Raw genomic sequence first — 20,691 nt, forward strand, 5'->3', positions numbered from 1 at the left:
ATGGTGCTGTGACTAAAAGACCCAACGACCACAACTACAGAGGAGGAAATGTTTATTTGGTTGTCTTGGTTTCAGTGGACTCAATCCAGAGACAGCACCTCCAAGTTGAGACTGAATCTCATGGCAGAAGTGTGTGACAGAGGGAAGAGGCTCACATTACCAGAAAGTAGATAGATAGATAGAGAGAGAGAGAGAGAGAGAGAGAGAGAGAGAGAGAGAGAGAGAGAGAGATAGCCACTTGCAGATACAAACTGTATACCCATATTCACACCCCAAAGATCAGCTTCCTTCAGCCACAGCCCACCTGCCCCCATTATCCCCAGTTAATCCCACCAGGGATTAATTCACTGGCTAGGTCAAGGCTATAAACCAATCATTTCTCCTCCAAAAATATTGTCACATATGAGCTGTTGGGAGACACAGCATCTAAACCGTGATGGTCTTTTGGGGTATCTTGTTGGAGAATATCCCTGCTCACATCACATAATCATATGTTAGTTGGATAATTACAATTGGCTAAGGTTATATTTGGTTTCTGTTTCATGTAATAACTCGCCACAAATGAAACACATTTAATTTCATGTGTGTGTGCAGCTATATGGGATTAAGGCTACATCCAACACTGTCTCTGGTTTTTATGCTCTGCAGTATTTGAAATCTACTCTCTGATTTAATTTTAAGTTTCTCTGGAATTTGTCTGTGTGTCACCAGCTCAAAGGGTGACTTCATGCCACATCCCTGACTTCTCTTATTACCCCTGACTTGGTGCACAAGGCAGGACAAAATTACAGTCAACTTAAGTCACAACAGAAATTGGCTCTCCAAAGAACAAGTGTAGTCAGACAAAATACGGCCGGAATGCAGCACCCCCAAAGAAAGATGAATCAGTGCCCCATCCAGGAGGCAAAGGGAGACAGGGGGTCAAAGGAAGCTTTGAATTAGTTTTCACAGGCTCCACAGATTCAGTACCAAGAGTGGCCTCAGTTCAAAAACAATAGGTGGTGTCTGGCCAGGTGTCCTGTTAGAAAACATGGAGGGGTGAGGGTTTGGGTGGATTTTATGCACAGCTGAGGTTGGGGCTGACTGGTTTGTGATAGTTGCTGCCATCAGGCAGGGCTGCCCAGGGACCTTCCCTTCGCAGCACCCTGCTTGCCCTTCATCAGTATTTGACACAGTTACTGCCTGTTGATTTAAGCACCATTTATGTTTCCTTCTTGGGATGAAGATTTTTTTTCTCTGGATGTATCACATAGTGGTTAGGGTTTGATTCTATCTCAGTGTCAGGATAGATTTTTCCTGTTTGCTCAAGTCTCCCATTGGAGGGAATTAATAGATGACTAGGAATAAATGTTGAAACTCACTAAGCCACATGTGAAAAAAAGGTGGGTTTGGAAGGAGTGGTTCTCAGAGTCCCTCCCCCGGGAAATCACTTTCAAATTCAATTTTGCCTCTTCAGTAAGCCTTGGGTATCTCATCTCCAAGCTCTGGCCTTTACTGTTCTATAAAGAGTTAGACTTTTGCAGAAATTTTATGAGTAGAGGTGATCATTTTTTGAAAATATTTAGGCCCTGAATTTATGTATTTTTATTTTTTATTTATTGACACTGGGGATTGAACCCAGGAGAGCTTTACCACTGAGCTACATCCTCAACTTTTTTTCAATTGTATTAATTAATTATTTAGTTAATTAAATTTTTAATGTATTCAGTTTGGGTGCCAAGGTTTGAACCCAGGGGAACTACACCACTGAGCTACATTTGGAGCCCATTTAAAAATTTTTTTTTTTTTTGAGACAGGTTCTCACTAAATTACTGAGACAGGCGTTGAATTTGAGATCATTCTGCCTTAACCTACTAAATAGATGGTGTTATGTTAAGTTTGAATTTCAAATCAAAATAGAGCTTTACTTTCTTGACTAGGGACTGTCACCCACCACAGAGTCTGAAGTTCTGTGATAGGACAGCAGCTTCCTGATACACCCAAAGACATTATAAGCACAAAATCTGCAACTCAGTGACTTGCTTATTTTCATCTAAGCAAGCCAATTATAAAAATTAAAACATTAATAAGTGGGGCCTCTGGGCTCTCGGCAGGATTAAAATTTTCCAGTCAGAAAGCCAGCACATTAGCTTTGCAGTTCAGTTGAGTACGGTCCTGGTTTCAAGCAGGTGCTAGACAATCACATTTTAAATTTGGGTGGGGTTGTGGAGATGAGAATCTACTTCAAAGTCATGTAGACCCACAATAGCATCAATCCCAGGATATAGCTCTCCACAACCACCAGTACATCCTGAGTAAGGTACAATTTGTTGTGTACAAAGTACAGAAATGCAATTTTTTAAAAAATAAGAAAACATCTGTCATTTCAGTTTCTGAGAAAGAGCTCTTATAACAGTCATTCATAGGAGGCAACAAAATGAAGTCTCAGGCCTGCCTATTTGAGGTCTTGCTTTATAATTGCCTTATCTCAATTTTCAAGATTTTATATGAATCATTTGTATTTTTTACTAATCTGGAACCCATAACTGACAAAATTATTGATTGTATTTATCACTTCACACCACAGCAGATGGAATTAAAAGTGTTCATAACCACACCCTGTTTTGAATTCCAATTTTTAAAAAATAGAGCATTTGCCTAGCATGCATGATGCCCTGAGTTTGAACCCTAGCAACAATAAAGAAATGAATAAATAAATACATAGATAAATAGATATATAGATAGACAGATTGATAGATGAGAGATCTGTGTTCAAATAAACTTGTTAGTGGGTTTTTTCTTTTTAATCTATTAATCTGATTTTAGTTATGTTCAGGGAAATAATCCAAATGATAACTCTTTTTTTTTTAAGAGAGAGAGAAAGAGGAATAGAGTGAGAGTGAGAGAGAGAATTTTTAAATATTTATTGTTTATTTTTTGGCAGATACAACATCTTTATATATACATGATGCTGAGGATCAAACCCAGGGCCACATGCAAGCCAGGTGAGCATGCTACCACTTGAGCCAAATCCTCACCTAAATGATAATTATTGATGCTAAACATTTAGAATCGTCATGGTTAAAAATCTGTTTTGAATTTATGATGACCAGTTATTAACAAGGTGATTTGATTGGCATACCTTTTAATATTGTGTCCAGAATTATGTCTAAAAACTTATCAGATGTTTTATGAATTTTTGCCATTTTAAAGCAAATATTAATAAAATATCTAAATAAATATAACTTGAAAAAGTTATGTCATATTTTACAGGAATTCCCATCATATCAAATTAGGCTATTTGCCTTAATGTCTCTCTTCTTGAGATCCCTTGAGCAAATATGGAGTTCTCTAGAACATCCCAATGTTAGCTCAAGGTCAAATGACAATACAGACTTTCATCATACAGAAGTTAGTGAATAATCTCAAAAAGTTTAAACCACTTAATGAAACCTGGGGTCCCAGATCATTATAAAAGATAAGTCATTTAACCAGAGTGATTAAAGATACTTAAAGTGAATACAGAAGTTATGTCCTATGAAATAATACTTCAACTTTTAACAGAAATGATTTAGTTTTGCTTTTCCAGTGTAACCAGAGAACTTGATAAAACCAACTTGAAGCCTAAAAACTTACTCTCCTCTCCTCCAGTACTGAGCATTGAATCAAGAGCTAACTGCCAGTTCTCTTTGATTTATTTTGAAACATGCTTGCCAAATGTTCAAGTCTCCACTAAATCGTGCCATCCTCCTTCCTCAATCTACTGAGAATCTGGAATTACACCTCACCTGGCTTAAAAGAGCAGCTGTTTGAGAGATGTTAAATTGGAACATTCCACGTGGAAGCCATTACAGTTTTCAATTGTCTTTGGAATCATTGCCCACCAGTTTCAAAATTTGCCTGAGAATGAACCATAATAGATTCCAATGCAGTGCAGAAGAAAGGCTCTTCTTATTGGAAGTTGCAGGTCCATTCTGTGTTTTATTAATCTCTTGAGAGCCAATGATAAAAATCCTGTGATCTTCTATGGAAAGTTAGGAGTTTAGAAGCCATTTTTTGGTGTAATGTTGTGGTTTTGGCAGAGTCCTCTTGAAAGTCTATTATCAAACTATCAAGCTCAAGGACTTTCACCTGCATGTTCCCCTGCCCTCCACTTTTGTGAGGTTTTAGTACATAAATTTCATTTTGATTCTGCAGTCTTTCAAAGTAGCATCATCAGCTGGGACACTGTGACCACGGAATATTCTAAGCCATTACATGGTCAGTCTTGGCTCCCTTGAGTTGTTCGAATCTTATGGCAATCACTTGGCATGCATGAGGCTGCTGGACTCTCTCTCTCTCTCTCTCTCTCTCTCTCTCTCTCTCTCTCTCTCTCTGTGTGTGTGTGTGTGTGTGTGTTTGTGTATGTATGTAGTACCGGGGATTATGTACCTGGGGCAGTCTATTACTAAGCTATACCCACAACACTTATATTTTTATTAGAGACAGGGTCTGACTATGTTGACCAGGCTGGCTTGGAATCTGTGATCTTTCTGCCTCAGCCTTCCAAGTTACTGGGATTGTAAGTGTGCACCTCAGTACCTGGTCATAGAGCATTTAAAACAATCAAAAGATTACATTGCACCAGGGAGCATGTGCCATAAGTAATAGGAGAATTATAGCCTCAGTCTGCAAAATTCCTCTGAGTGAATGTTATATGGATACCAAGACCCTTAAATAACTCTCAGACGACACATTGCCATTCCAATTAAGCCTTTATTGCAGGACAGCAGCAATATAATCCAATCAATGGATTAATCCATCAAATGGATATATTTCTGTGTGTGTGAGTGTGTGTGTGTGTGTGTGTGTGTGTGTGTGTGTGTATATATATATATATATATATATATATATATATATATATACTCTGTTAATCAGCATGTTTTAAAACCTAGATATCTATTGACAAAAGGCAGTTTCAGAAGCCCTCTCTGGCTGCTATGTTCCTCTGACAATGACTGGTTTTAGCTGGGTTTCCATAACCCAGGTATGTGCCATCCAAACCAGAACACAATTCAACTTTCCTCCTCTGGGGTTTTCCTTAATCTTCTCCAAAGCTTTTGTTTGTCCAAGGCTTTTTCCAAATCCAAAGAGTTCTGTCCTTTTTGTCCTACAGACTTTCAGTCTGATACCTTGTCAGGACTCTCCAGATAATCTTATGACCCAAGCCACTGGAGTGAACAAAGGTGTGGGGGGATGACCAGAATGTTTGGCTGGGAGGTGCTCACAGAAGGCACATAGAAGACCACTAATAACCTGGAACTAGGGGAGAGCAGAGAGCTGGGGCTGGAGAGGTGGCCCCATTCAGGGCTTGCTAAGTGGCAATTGGCAGGCTTGGGCAGTGTTGGAACTTAGCCTGAGGTCTGTTTCCATTTCCAGAAGGCTATTGAGAGGACCATGCTCCCTAGAGGGAATTAAAAAGAAACAGAGACAGCATCAGAGGAATCATTGCCACCAAGGTGAAAAAGACTGGCTTGCACTTGAGTGACCATGAGCAGCTTGGCAGACCATGGAGGTGACCCTGCGCAACTTGACCAGAGCTTGCTCTTTTACATAATAAAGAGGAATAAATCTTCTCTGGGCAGGGAAGAAATCTACAGTGTCAAGTGTAATAAGACTGGCCTTTGGGGGAGTTGAGGATTTGAGGCCCTTTGTTCCCAGAGGCCACATGCAGCTAGGCACTGCCTGCACCAGGGGTAACAGGAGCTCTAGTCCAGGAAGAAAAAACACCCAGCAGGAAAGCTAGATTCAGCAACAAATTTGGTCCAGTTTTCTAGTTTTGTCTCCCCATTGCCCTCCAAGTTGCCTCTACCCAGGTGCACCACCAGCCCCTACACACCTTCCAATAACAAAAACAAACAAACATAAAATCACTTTTAGGGGTGGGAAAGATTGGTTTTGCATTAATTTTCATGGCTACTCTCCACAGTCAGTGCCAATCACAGAAAAGTGTAATCTGAAGCAAGAACCACCTAAAAATCAGTGTCAAAAAAGCCAGTAGGGGGCAGGCTTTTCCCAGTGTATCCCCTTTCCAATCAAGTGACATTCTATTGCTGGGTTTTAGAGCAAGATGTCATTGTGCCCAGTAGAGGGAATGGGCAGCTTGTGGGTAGACTCTGCCTTAGGTCAGGGTTGTCCATTTGCCCTTAGCTGTTGTTATTTTCTTTCTCTTTTCCTCCTCCTCCTTAGTCTCCTTCTACCCTTCTTTCTCCTCCCCGTTCTTCATCATCTTCTTTTTTGGTACTGGTGTTTGAACTCAGGGTACTTAACCACTGAGACACATCCCCAGCTCTTTTCAATTTATATTGAGGCCAGATCTTACTAAGCTGATAATGGCCTTGTTAAGTTTCTGAGCCAGGCTTTGAACTTTTGATCCTTTTGGCCTCAGCCTCCTAAACCACTGTGATTACAATCATGACCCACCAAATCAGGTTCCCAGCCCTGTCTTATGCTGAGACAGGATCTCACTTTGTTCTCCATACTAATCTGAAACTCATCATCATCCTGCTCCAGCCTCTTGAATAGCTGGATTACAGACAGCTACCAACATGCTCCGTTTAAATGCAAGCAATGCTAAAAGCCACATATAGTATTTGAGAACATTTGCAAGTAAAAGATGAAAAATGCTAACTCTGAGATGAGGCTTGATTGTCATGTGTATCTTGTAAATGTGACAGTGTGCCACTTTGGAGTGGAGTCCTGAGAAAGAAATAGATCACAATAGAGTCCAGCATATAAAAAAATATTGTGTCATTTCAGGTTTGGTGACCTGCACCTGTAATCCCAGCTTTCTGGGAGGCTGAAGCTGGTGGATTCAGAGTTCAAGCAACGCCCTTGGCAATTTAACAAGACACTGTCTAAAAATACAAAATAAAAATGCCTGGAATGTAGCTGCAATAGATCATCACTTGGCTTCAATACCTGGTAAAACACACCCACACATACTTGCAAAGGGGAAATAAACAAATTTAGCACAGTGTGGTGGCACGTGTCTGTAATTCCAAAGACTTGGGGCTGAGGCAGAAGAATCAAATTGTTTAAGCAAGAATTAAATTGCTTCAGCAATTTAATGAGACCATAAGCCACTCAATTAGACCCTGTCTCAAACTGAAAATATATAAATGAAAAGGAGATGTAGCTCTGTGGTGTAGTGCGTCTGGTTCAATCTTAAGAACCTAAACCAAAACCAAACCAAAACAAAAAATACAACAGAAAAAGGAAATGAAAAACAGAAGGAAAGAAGTTTCATATGATCTAATCCAAAGCAGAAATCAAAACTATTGGGATGAAGGGAAACTGCATGTAGAGACCCTAAGTCCAGACCTCTGGTCATTTGAAGAGAAAGAAATGTGATACTCTCTTTTCATCACAAACTATGTGCCACAATTTTGTGTTTCTTATTTGGTATTGGGGACTGAACCCAGTGGTGCTCTACCACCGAGCTACATTTCCACCTCCTTTTATTTTTATTTTGAAACAAGATCTTGCTAATTTGATGAAGCTGGCCTCCCGCTTGTGCCTCTCCTCCCTCAGCCTCTGGCATTGTTGGGTTTGCAGGCATGTGCTACAACTCCTTGGCTGTAGGTCACTATGGAAGATTGTCTGAGTGTAGACCCTCTAAAGGTTCTGTTTTGAGCTCAGTTGCCCTATACCACTAAAGCACTTGTTTTAAAATGCTCTGTTCTCATACCTAATACTAAAGTAATAATGAGGACACAGTTTTGAGAAAAAGGAAAGAAAATGTTTACTATTTTGGTAGAAAAAAAAACAGTGTCTTCTTTCCCAAAGACTGTAATTCTGCCTATAAGAGAAATAGGTTTGTTAGTTTTCTTTTCCTTGATTTTTTTAAAATAAATGACAGCAGAATGCATTATAATTTTTATTACATATATACAGCACATTTTTTTATATCTCTGGTTGTATATAAAGTATGTTGACATCAATTCTTGTCTTCATACATGTATTTGTATAATGATGTCGATCCCATTCTACCATACTTGCTAATCCCCTGTGCCCTTCTTTAACCTCCCACCGTTCTGCTCTATCTAGAATTCATCTATTCTTCCTATGGTCGCCCTCCATCCTCCACTATGAGTCAGCCTTCTTTAAGCTGAGAAAATATTTGGCATTTGTTTTTTGGGGAGATTTTCTAACTTCACTTAGCATTATCTTCCCCAATGCCATCCATTTACCTGTAAATGCCATGATTTTATTCTCTTTTAAGTCAGAGTAAAATTTTATTGTGTATATATGCCACATTTTTTATCCATTCATCCAATGAAGGACATCTAAGTTGGCTCCACAGTTCAGCTATTGTGAATTGTGCTGCTATCAACATTGATGTGGCTGTGTCCTTGTAGAATTCTGTTTTTACATCCTTTGAGTATAGTCTGAGGAGGGTAAAAGATTTGTCAAATGGTAATTCCATTCCCAAATTTCCAAGGAATCTCCATACTGCTTTCTGTATTGGCTGCACCAATTTGCAGTCCCACCAGCAATATATGAGTGTGCCTTTTTCTCCACATCCTTGCCAACACTTACTATTGTTTGTCATCATAATAGCTGCCATTTTGATAGGAGTGAGATGCTATTTTAGAGTAGTTTTGACTTGCTTTTCTCTGATTGCTAGAGATAATGAACATCTTTACATATGTTTGTTGATTGATTGCATATCCTCTTCTGAGAAGTGCCTGTTAAGGTCCGTGGCCCATTTGTTGATTGGATTACTTTTTTTTTTTTTTGGTGCATAGCTTTTAGAGTTCTTTATATACCTTACAGGTTGGTGCTGAACAGGTTGTTTTTTAGAGGTGATTCTGAGAAAATTAGAGATAAGAAACCAGGAAGAAAAACATCAGGGACAAGAAGATAATGAGAAGGAATTAGGGAGAAGCCATTGGGAAAAGAAAAAAAAATGTAAGATTTAAAGCCACAAGGGATTTAATGAAAGCATCAGCAAACCTCTGTTACACAGTGAACAGCATCCAAACTTCCCCTTTTGTGGAGGGACTGGAGATTAAACCCAGGGCTACTTTAACACTGAGCCACATCCATAGTACATTTTGTTATTATTATTTTTTTATTCTGAGAGTGGTTATCCCTAACTTGCTCAGGATGTTTGTGATCTTGCAATCCTCTTGTCTCAGCTTCTGAGTTGGTGAAATGAGAGGTTGTGCCACTGTGTCCACTGAAATCCACCTTTTTTAAAACTACCCACCTCTAAATTTTATTCAGCAAAAGAACAAGGTGCCCAAATCACTTTTTAATTTTCTCCTCTACCCCCACCCCTTTGTTACCAGGGGTAGAACCAAAGGATACTAAACCAGTGAGCCACAGTTCTAGAATTTTTTTTAAATTCAGTAAATACAAGTTATAGGAAATGAATAGTTTAATTATACAACATATTGGGCAATTAGGCCTTTTCTATTTGTTCAGTTCTTGATTTCTTAAGCTTATTGCTTTGAGGTAAGATGAAACATTGAACTGTTTCATTAAAAAAAATTAATAGATACAAAAATTTCTTTCATTATTGAAACCTAGGCACTGAATGAAATTTACCAGGTGCATTTTGCTAGTCTTACTTGTCTCTCAGAAATGCCCTTGTTGTCCCTAGTGGTGTAGGTCTTTTTATGCCAACAACAAGTAGATGTCAGAGCTGTGGTGCTTCTAATTCTCAAGGCTGCTCTTCCTGGTTTTTTGGTAATTTTTTGTATCTGATGTCTCTGTTTCCTTCTGCCTCTGTTCACACTTCTGTGATATTGCATCTCTCATCTGGGCTCTGAGGCTGTAGGGTCTGCATCTTTGGACTCAATCAATCTTAGATTGAACATGGTTGAAAATAAGTTTCTCTGTGCTGAAAGTGTAGAGTCTTTTATCTTGTCATTATTCTATAAACAGCACAGTTTAAACAGCTATATAATATTCTCATTGTATTAAAGGTTATAAGGAACCATAAGATGGTTTCAAGCACACTAGAGGATGTGCATAGGTTATATTCAAACAGTGCATCATTTATACCTGGGCCTTGAACATATGCAGAATTTGGTATACAAAGGGGGCGGGGGTTCTGGAATCAGTTCACTGTGGATACTGACTGAAGGCTGTACTTGGCCTTGGGCTAGAAAGTATAATTTTCATTATGTGTTTACTCTCTAGGTCACTTGAACCCTATTATTTTCAGCATCAATAATCATTGGTTTTGTGGCGGGCACCACGGTTATAACTCAGGGGCACTCGACCACTGAGCCACATGCCCAGCACAATTGTGAATATATTTTAGGGACAGAAACTCCCTGATGAGCTTAGTGCCTTGCCATTGCTGAGGCTCTTTTGAAACCATGATCTTCCTATCTCAGCCTCCTAAACCACTAGGATTACAGGCATGTGCCACTGTGACTGACAACCATGGTTCTTAGCATTAAAATCTAAACCAGGTACATTTAAGCAGAGAGAATGTACAGTAAGCATGTTGTAAATCCCACAAGATTATTGGCAAAGTTAAGAAAATGCTGTGGAAGTGGGCAGGGACCAAAAGCACCAGGCTAGTATTGGGATGGGCAAAGGTGTTACATCTGCAGTGGAGAGAAGAAATAAATCATATTCACACACTAATGCATTTTTCAATGCTTTGTTCACTCAAATCACTCAATACATCTTCATTGTATAGGTTCTTAATCAAGAAAATGATAATCCTTAATGTTGGGCACTGTAATACACATAATCAATTTAAAACTAAAAATCCCAAGTTAACTCTGAGCACAGAAAACACTTAATCATGCCAGACTCATTACAGACTTTCCCCCTGCATGCTCAGCTCAAGTGCCATGTTTAGAGTCTCAAGTCTTAGGGTTGAAGTCCAGCAGATGCTCACTCATTCAGATCAAAAAGATCAGGTCAAGAACCAATGGAGGCTTCTTTTTGGCTGGATGTGACAGCTGGTTGAAGAGAAAGTCTTAAGAAGAAGTCACCATTCTAACCAGTGTCAAAATGTGGCTGTAGAGTTTGAGAGCAGTGAGGACAATGCAGATGATCAGGCAAATAATGACAAGAGTTGGGATATTAGTGCAGGACCTCATCAGGCTCTCCAGCATGTGGCTATGAGTGAAGCTAGCTGAATGTCTGTTCACTTGCTCCATCATTTCTACTAAATGTTAAGGCTCTGCTCATCTTTTCAGTCCCTATCAGCTATTACCATGTTTCCTAGTGACATCTTACATTCTCAGGTCATGACCTCTGGTTTGACAATTTCTGCCCTGACCTGTCACCTCTGACTTTCATCAGGGTGAAGGCAAATGAGCATGACTACACTCTGAGTTTCCTCTGGGTTGTGGACAGAGACTTGTCTTTATCAGGCTGTGCCTGATTTATACTAGAGGGCTCTGGAGGCTGTGCCTAGTGGACCTGCAGGTTCATTTTCAACTGGAATTACTCAGTTTTAAGCCATTTTTAGGTTAAGGCCATGCTTACAGCTAGCCTGGACCACATCAGGGAGTACCCACAGACATCCTCATTAGGACTTGCTGCCAGGTGACATAGCACATTGGAGGCACAGGTAACACCTTAGGCATTAACCCCAAACCACATCAGGAGGCAGAAAAATACATTTGACTTTTCATTCCTATCTACTGATGCTGGACCCTGCCTTACTTGGAGATTCCCATGTTGGGTGGGGAATTTCTTGACACAAGATGGGCTTTTATTCAGAGGCCAACTAAACTACACCTCAACTACAAGCAAAAACTAACACATATTACCTATCTTTATATGTGTGTATGCAATATCCCTAACATATTCTATTACCCCTAAAAAGTCCTGCTGGCCTCCCTCACCGGAGTTCTTGAGAATTCAGAGAAGGGGAACATGATGGAGATGTAGAGACTGCTCTGTAGCTCTGGGTTTGGGTGTTACCTCTTGGGGTGGGACAGCCTACTCATTGCTTTATTTGGTGAATTATATTCTATGGAAAAGCCTTTGTGTATCCCCCATAGAAAAATAAAAACACACACTCACTCTCTCCTTCCAGTGTTGAAGCAAAACTCTTAAGATCTCAGAACTGGCCTGCCCTTGCATTTCAAAATTGTTTCTGTGCCATGTGGTTTCCTGGTGTATCTCACAGGCAGCTTTCTGCAGGAAAGGAACACAGCATATCTTCCAGTGCAGGCCACAGGTAACAGTACAGGCTCTTGATGGTGTTGGATCTAATGGGAAGTCAGCCCTTTTTATATTTTATTTTGAGACAAGATCTCACTAAGTTGTTTAACCCCTTGCTAAGTTGCTGAGAGTAGCTTTCAATTTGCAATCCTCCTTTCTCAGTTTCTTGAGGGATTACATCCATACAGCAATGTGCCTGGCTTACATAACAGGGATATTTAAACTTTCAAATACCTAATAAGAAAGTTAACAACAAAATGGTGAGTGTTAAGCATGGCTACAGAAAGATTTTAAGAAATGCAGGAAACCAGGAGAAGAAAACTAAGGCAAGCAAAGCAGAAGTTACAAGAAAAAAGATGGAATCCACAGTACTGGTATCAGAGCAGAGGAAGGTTCTGTTCAGCTGAAAATGCTCTTTGGTAACTGTAAAAATTTGCTAAATCCCAGAAGAAGCCCAAAGGGAAAAAAAAATGACAGCATGTTCACAAATGACAAAGAAGGAAATCCAAACTTACCCCAGAAAAAATCAGCAACCCACAGAAACAGACTAGAGAGGAATGGAGGAAAACAGAAAAAAAGATCTAAAGAAAAATCAGAAAAAGAAACTAAAAGCAAATAAGACAAGTCAGAAATAATTCTGTATTTTTCAATAAAAAAAACCTTGAATTTAAAGGGAATAAACTCCCTAATTTTAAAATGTAAAGGGACTTAATGGATTATTTTTTGTTTGTTTTTAATGGATTCAGTCGCCTGCTGTCTACAAGAAAGTCACTTCACCTCAGGACACACACAGAGTGACAGTGACGGGATGGAAGAGATATTCCACAGGAAGAAAACCAACCTAGAGCAGGAATAGCTATACTCCTGTCACATAAAATAGACTACGGATTAAAACACAATAAAAAGAGACAAGGTGATCACACCATGATTAAGGGGTCAATTCAGCAACATGAGACAGCACTTGTACACATACATGTGCCTGACACCCGAGCACCCACATGTGAGAACAGATATTACTGGAATGTAAAAGAAGTCGACTACAACACAGTAAGAATAGTGGGGTCTTCTACTCTCCCTCTTTTTTTTTGAGAGAGAGAGAGAGAGAGAAAGAGAAAGAGAGATAAGAGAGAGAGAGAAAATTTTAATATTTATTATTTAGTTTTTCTGGCGGACACAATCTTTGTTTGTATGTGGTGCTAAGAATAGAATCGGGTCCATATGCATGCCAGGAAAGCATGCTACTTTTTGAGCATCATGCCCAGCACAGTCAGCTCCTCTTTTCAGCACTGGACAGATCATCTCTGTATGCAGTAGACATTTACCGACCATCCCACCCAACCACTGAAGAGCAAACATCCTTCTCAACAGCACACGACACATTGTCCATTTATTCTCAAATTAAATTTCCATAAATTTAATAAGAATGGAATCCATAGCAGGGGGAACATCTGGACAGTTACAAAGCATGGGACTTCTTCAGGGAGTTCCCCAACAACCAATGGGTCATTGAAGAAATCAAAACATTGTCATGTATGTAAAAAATAAAAATAAAAAATAAATAAAAAAGAAAGTGTTAAATGCCTGAAGACCAATGAAAAGGGCCACACAAGATTTTCAAACCTGGGGATACAGCAGAAACAATTCAAACTGGGAAGTCCTCAGCAAGAAATAGCTTCATTAAAAAAATAGATCTCGAATAAATGGTACAATATTGCATCTCAAGGGACTGAAAAAAATGAGGATGGTTCTTTCCCCAGAAAGTAAATTTGGGAGAATGAATTAAATCATAAAGCTTTTTGAGTAGTTGGGATCCCAGGAATATACCACTGCAACTGGCTTTTCATACTTGTTTGTTATTGTTTTGAAAACCAGGTAGTGCCCCCAAGGGTGCCACAGCAGTGAGCCCCATCCCCAGGTAGAATTTTCAAACAGGGTCTCACAAACTTGTTTACAACCTCACTTAGTTGCTGAGGCTTGCTTTGAACTCACCATCCTCCTGCCTCACCTCCTGAGCTGCTGGAACTACAACTGAGCACCACCAAGCCAGTTTTTCCAGTTGTTTTTGGAAGAGAATCTTTCAGGACATCAATTTGACCCATCTGTCCAGACCAATTAAAGAATGCATTCCATTGTTTTCATGTGGGTTGTGGTTCTTTCTTTTTGAATATTTCTAACACATAGACAGCTCTATTCCAATTAAACCTTCCCAATGTTGTCACATCATTTTTGGATTTATTTATTTGTTTACTTATCTCTGTGATGCCATGGATGCAACCCAGGCCCTTCCACATGCTAGCAAGTGCTCCACCACTGAGAAACGTCCCCAGCTCTCTGAGTTAGATTTGATAAAGTTCACTCATTTCTCTAAAATAGCATGGTTTCTGGGTTTCTAAATTGTGGAGGTAAAATTGGACAGTGTTCCAGAAGGGGCTGTCGAGTCTTTGGATACAGGTGCACAAAGGACTCTGCATCTTTCAGTAGCCAAGGAGTGAAAGCCAGTCCCCACTTCCTGACCCTGCCACCCTTTCAAATCGGGTCCTGTTTGTTATGACATCCTACAGTTGTGTACTCAGTCACAGCACAAATTAACCTAGAGTCAAAAGATACATTAGGCCTGCGATTTTGTGAATAATTTCTTATTTTTTAAAACATTTTATTTTAAATTTTTAATTGTAGTTAAACACAATATATTTATTTTATTTATTTATTTATCATTATGGGGTGCTGAGGATTGAACCCAGGGCTTTGCAAGTGCTAGAGGATTGCTCTACCACTGAGCCACAACCCCCTCCCCCATCATTTGTTACTAATAAGCCTGACGTATTCTGACTAGAATGTACCTAGGATTAGACACTGCTATTGCTGCTGTCAGCACTGACTCTCACACCATGAAGACCACAAGGGGAATGTGAATGTCACATACATGTCATCACACTTCACAAGTGACCTATAAATGCAGGAAGGTAACCTTCATTTACTTGTACATTATTTTCTAACCATATCTCTTTTGCAGACCTTATTTGTAACTAGAACTCAAGTGGGAAGGGATTCTGAAAAATGTCATTTTTAGCTTTTCAATTTTTTCAAACAGGAAGGTGGAGTTGAATTAGAAGGCGTACCAGTAATGTACCATAATACAAGTTCTTTAAATGCAGGGGTAGTTCTGCTAATTGTGTTTATCTGTTTTTTATCCAGTCTGGAACCTGACATTAGTGGGTGTCAAAAAATATTTCTTTAAATAATCTGAATTTATAAACCAATTTTGAGTTTTTTTCTTTCTCAGGTGAAATAATAGAGATGTAAAATATGTGCTAAAAATATTGGCTGCTAAAGGTTTGAGAGTTCTGAAAGTACTCTGGACTATGAGAATGAAAAAGCAGAAGGCACCAGTACAAAGAGGGTGGATGTGGGCAGAAGAGAAAATACCAATACCAAACAATTAGAGAATACCTTGTAAGTTAAGTTGATTCAACTTCAAATAAAACTCGAAAAAGACAGTGGCTTAATTATGACAGGAGCTCATTGTTTCCTTAAAGACAGTAGGTAAATTGCCTGGAGCTCTGCCATGGGTTCTCCTTGACTCTCAGGAACTCATGCATTGTTATGCCTTCCTCTTTAATGTGTGTTTTTGACCAGATGGTTGAAGATAGCTGCTTGTGCTCCAGCCATCATTTCTCAATTTTAGTCAGCGACAAGATAGTTGGAAGAAAAGTATGCTGCCTCCTTTCAACAACACTTCCTAGAAGATGCACACTCCTCTTTTATTTAAATATCATTTAAATTAATGTGCAATGTGAACAGACGTGATGAGGCCTGGTCCATAGAGACTGCCCTTATTTGATCCTCTTCATTTCTGGCATCTTCTGGTCAGATTTTGACATCAAAGAAAACATAGGATATCACATATTGGAGGACAGTGCCTCTACTAGCCTGGATCCCTAGGTGATTATGAAGCAAAGAGAAAGCTGGGTTGTCTGTGGGAGCTCTTATAACTCTGCAGCTTGGGTAGAGCAGACTTGCTCCTTTAGGCAAGAGATGCCCTTCCACCTTTGTGTCCAGGCTAGCTTGTATTCTGCTTCAGCCCATGTAGAGGGGACTCACCCCTACAGTCATGAGAATCCTTCCACCTGGGTGCCCAGTGGTGGTGGTAGGGGGCTTGTGTACAGCTGCAGCCAGGGTAGCAGGCACTCACCACTCCAGGCAGGATACCCCTTTCACCTGGGTGTCATGGGGAGCTCTTATCTAGGTGCAGCCAGAGTAGCAGGGCTTGCCCCTCTAGGCAAGAGACCCCTCACACCTGGGTTTGTATGGGGGCTCCTATAGAGCTGCAGCCAGGGTAACAGGTACTCACCATTCTAAGCGGGAGACCCCTTTCACCTGGGTGTCTGGGGAAACTCATATACCTCCGCAATGAGGGTAGAGAGGACTTTCCTCTCCAGGTGAGAGACTCCTCCCAAATGGGTGTCAGAGGAGCTAATAAACTGCCCCAACCAAGGTAGAGGGGATGCGTGCCCCCAGGGGGGAGACCTCTCCCACCTGAGTTGCAGGAATCTTGTATACCACTGCAGCCAGTTTAGAGGGGATTTGCCTCTCCAGGCAAAGACCCCTCCAACCCCAGTGGTATATGAGGGGAGCTCATATACCACTGCAGCCAGGGTAGAGTACACTGGCCCCACCAGGCTGGAGACTTCTTTCACCTGGGTGTCCTGGAATCCCTTATATGGCACCAGCCAAAATAGAGTGGACTCTCACCCTTCCAGGTGGGAGACCCCTTCTACCTGTGTGTGTGGGGTGAGCTTGTATACCCACGCAGCCAGGATACAGGGGACTCCCCTGTCAAGGCCAGAGACCCCTTCTACCTGTATGTCAGGGTAGCTTGTATGTCAGGGTAGCTTGTACACTGCCACAGCAGGAGTAGAGTGGACTCGTCCCTTCAGGCAGGAGACACCTCCCACAAGAGTGTCAGGGAAGCTCTTATACTGCCTCAGCCAGGGTAGAGGTTACTCGCCCTTCCAGGCGTGAGACTCCTTCCACTTGGGTGTCCGAGGAAGCACCTATACAGCCACAGGCAGGATACAGGGGACTCTACCCTTTAGGATGGAGACCCTTGACACCTCTTGTCAGAGGAACTTTTATACGCAGCAACCAGCATAGAGGGGACTCTCCCCTTCGGGTGGGAGATCCCTGCCACCTATGTGTGTGGGGGTGAAGCTTTTATACCCCTGCAGCCAGAGTAGTGGGGACTTGCTCCTCAAGGTGGGAGACCACTCCCACCTTGGTATCAGGGGGAGATCTTATACCACCGCAGTCATGGTAGAGAGCACTTTCCCCTTCAGGAGGGAGACCCCTTCCAGCTGGGGGGCTGGGAAGCTCCTATACCACTGCAGGCGTGGTAGAGAGAACTCTCCCCCTCCAGACAGGAGACTGCTTTCATCTGGGTGTCAGGGGAGTTTGTATAATGTAAAAGCTAGGGTAGAGGGGACTCACCTGTCCATGCTGAAGACCACTTTTACTTGTTTGTAGGAGGGCGCTTGTATACCACCTTAGCCAAGGTAGTGAAGACTTGTCCCTCCAGATGGAAGACCCCTCCCACAAGGGTGTCTGGGAAAGCTAGTATAAGGCCACAGCCAGGGTAGAGGGGCTACTCATTGTTCCAGGAGGAGACACCTCCCACCTGGGTGTCAGGGGGAGCTCTTACACCCCTGCAGCCAGGGTAGAGTGGACACACTCCTCCAGGTGAGAGACCCCTCTCATCTAGGTGCCAGGGCGAGCTTTTTTTCAGCCTTAGCCAGGGTAGAGGGGACTTGCCCCTCCAAGCAGGAGACCCCTCCCACCTGGGTGTTGGGGGGGGCAGGTATACATCTGAAGCCAGGGTAGCTGGGACTCACCACTCCAGGCAGGAGAACACTTTCATCAGGTTGCCAGGGGTATCTCTTATCCTGCTGCAGCCATTGTAGAATAAAATTGCCCCTCAAGGCAAAAGATCACTCTCCCTTGGGAGTGTGGGGGAGGTTATGTATCTACAGAGCAAAAGTGAAGGAAACTCACCCCTTTCAGTGGGAGACACATCCCATCTTGGTTGGGGGGGGCAGCTCCTATACCACAGCAGCTAGAATAGAGGAGACTCGTCCCTCCAAGCAGGATACCCCTCTAGTCTGGTTCTCTGGGAAAGCTGGTAAACCCCTGCAGCCAGGGTAGGGGGAAGTCACTCTTCTAGGCTGGAGACCTCTCCAAAGTCTGTGTTATGTAGAGCTCCTTAACATCTGTAGCCAGGTTAGAGAAGACTCCTTCCTCCAGGCAAAAGTCCCCTCCCACCTGGGTTTCAAGTGGAGCTCATATACACCAGCAGCCAGGGTAGAGGCAACTAGCACCTCCACTCGAGAGACACCTGCCACCAGGGAATGGTGGTAATTCCTATACTGCCTTAGCCAGGGTAGAGCGGACACGCTCCTTCAGGCAGGATATGCCTAATGCAGTAAAAGTTTCTTTCTCACACCAAAATGTTTAATGCAGATGTAGACAGTTGCTCTCCATGTTCTTACAATCTAAGATGCTTCAACTTTGTAGCTACTAGGTTACCCCAGGTCTCTTTCATGACTTTTGTGGCACAGAAGAGATAGTCTAGAGAGTGCTCACAGCTTGTGATGGTGTCATCCTGGAAGTGACACATTACTTTCTCTCAGGTATAATTGGCTACAATTATTCACATGGTCCTATCTACATGTGGACCTAGAAGCGTAAGCTTCCATATTTGGAAGTAAATGAGTCACACAAAAGGAAGCAAGAATGTGAAGAGAAAGCCTACAGAATGGGGGGAAAATCTTTGCTACCTGCACCTCAGATAGAGCAGTAATCTCCAGGATATATAAATAACTCAAGAAACTTAACACCAGCTGGGCATGGTGCTGCATGCCTCTAATCCCAGCAGTTTGGGAGGCTGAGACAGGAGAATTGTGACTTCAAAGCTAGCCTCAGCAATTGTGAGGTGCTTAGCAACTAACTGAGACCCTGTCTCTAAATAAATTACAAAATAGGGGTGGGGATGTGGCTTAGTGGTCGAGTGCCCTGAATGTCCTGAGTTCAATAACCTGTTGATCAAGAGTGAGTGTGCTCAGTTTGGTGGAGTGGGAGAGAGTTCCTGGGAGGGTGCCTGGAGTGCTGGTGGAGTTCGGGCAATAAAGTTTCCTGTTTGAACATACAAGTGCTTTGTAGCAGCTCGGTTATTAGTGCCCAGCCAGACTGCGGCAAATACTCTCCCTCTGCAGTCTTTAAGTACCATTATACACAGAGAGTATTCACTGTTACATTGTTCTGCGACTGCCTACTTACCTGTGTCCTCCATGACTGTAAGATCTAGAACAAGGAAAGACTCCTAGGACAGGGAATGAGTCTTTCCCTCTCTCTGTGCGTCTCTGTCTCTCTTTCTGTCTCCCATTGATCTGTGGCTTTTCTGTTTTATTCCATTCATTTGTATTTAGATCCCAGCATAATAGCCTGGCACACAGTAGGTCTTAGTAACTACAAATGTTGAATGGTTAAAACTCTCTCTTGGCTTCTAGGTAATCTCTGATTCTTGATTTTTCTCTTTCTCTGGCTTTCCTCTTTCTTTGTTCTTGGAAGCCTTCACAATCAACTCCTCCTCTGTCTACCCATTAACTATTCTTCAGAGCAGCTCATTCTTATCTGCCTTTTGCACTTCAGCCATCAGTAAATACCACAATCCCCCAAAGCATATTTTCAATCTTAACCTTTCACATGAGCTAAGGGTGGCCTTCTCTCCCTTCAAGCAGTTCAGATAAAGTCTCATTATTTCTCCATTCCCAACCTGTCCTACTTCTGCTTCCAGTACTCAGTCTACCCAGTTGTCCAAGTGACAAACTTCAAAGTCCCCCAACTGTTTCCAATGTTTTTCCCCCTTTGTCCTGATAGGCAACATGTTTTATCCATTCTCACAGTTTACACTCTGTTTCTGAGTCTTTATTTTTCCTAATTCTTTTACCAAAAACACTTTGCCCCCACTTTATCTCAAATACTTTCCATTCTTTGAAATTCAGAAAACTGGTCAATTTCAATTTATTGCTTCTTACTCCAAGCTGTACCTAAGTGATTTATATATTTGTCTGCTTGTGGGATTTGTTTGTTTGTTTGTTTTTGCAATTCAGGGGTTTGAAACCACGACCTTGCACACATGCTAGTTAAGCATTCTACCACTGAGCTATAGATCCCCCATGCTTGTTAAAATTTTGGGGCAGGGTCTCGATTTTTCAGGCTGGCCTTCCACTTGTGATCCTCCTGCTTCAGCCTCAGAAGCAGCTGGGCTTGATGGGTAGCTGAGCTGAGTATATTGCTAGGGCCCCTGGTTTGATGCCATGACTTTTAATGTTGGATCTAAACATATCTCCATCAGTAGAAGGTAAAATTCTTAGTTATTTTTTTTAATTATTGGGACTAGCTTGTGATTGATATTTTATGCAATTAAAATATTTTATAGGAATGAATGAATAAATGAATTAACTGGAAAAGAGA

The 20,691-nt window shown here is 41.5% G+C and overlaps 1 pseudogene; it reads right to left on the bottom strand.

Annotated features, from left to right (window-relative positions):
• LOC101954624 (protein FAM50A pseudogene) overlaps positions 1-19,507 on the bottom strand; it is a 53,307-nt pseudogene extending 33,800 nt beyond the window's left edge.
• Positions 19,508-20,691: the final 1,184 nt, after the last annotated feature.

Source organism: Ictidomys tridecemlineatus, chromosome 11 (assembly GCF_052094955.1).
Source record: "Ictidomys tridecemlineatus isolate mIctTri1 chromosome 11, mIctTri1.hap1, whole genome shotgun sequence".
NCBI lineage: Eukaryota > Metazoa > Chordata > Mammalia > Rodentia > Sciuridae > Ictidomys > Ictidomys tridecemlineatus.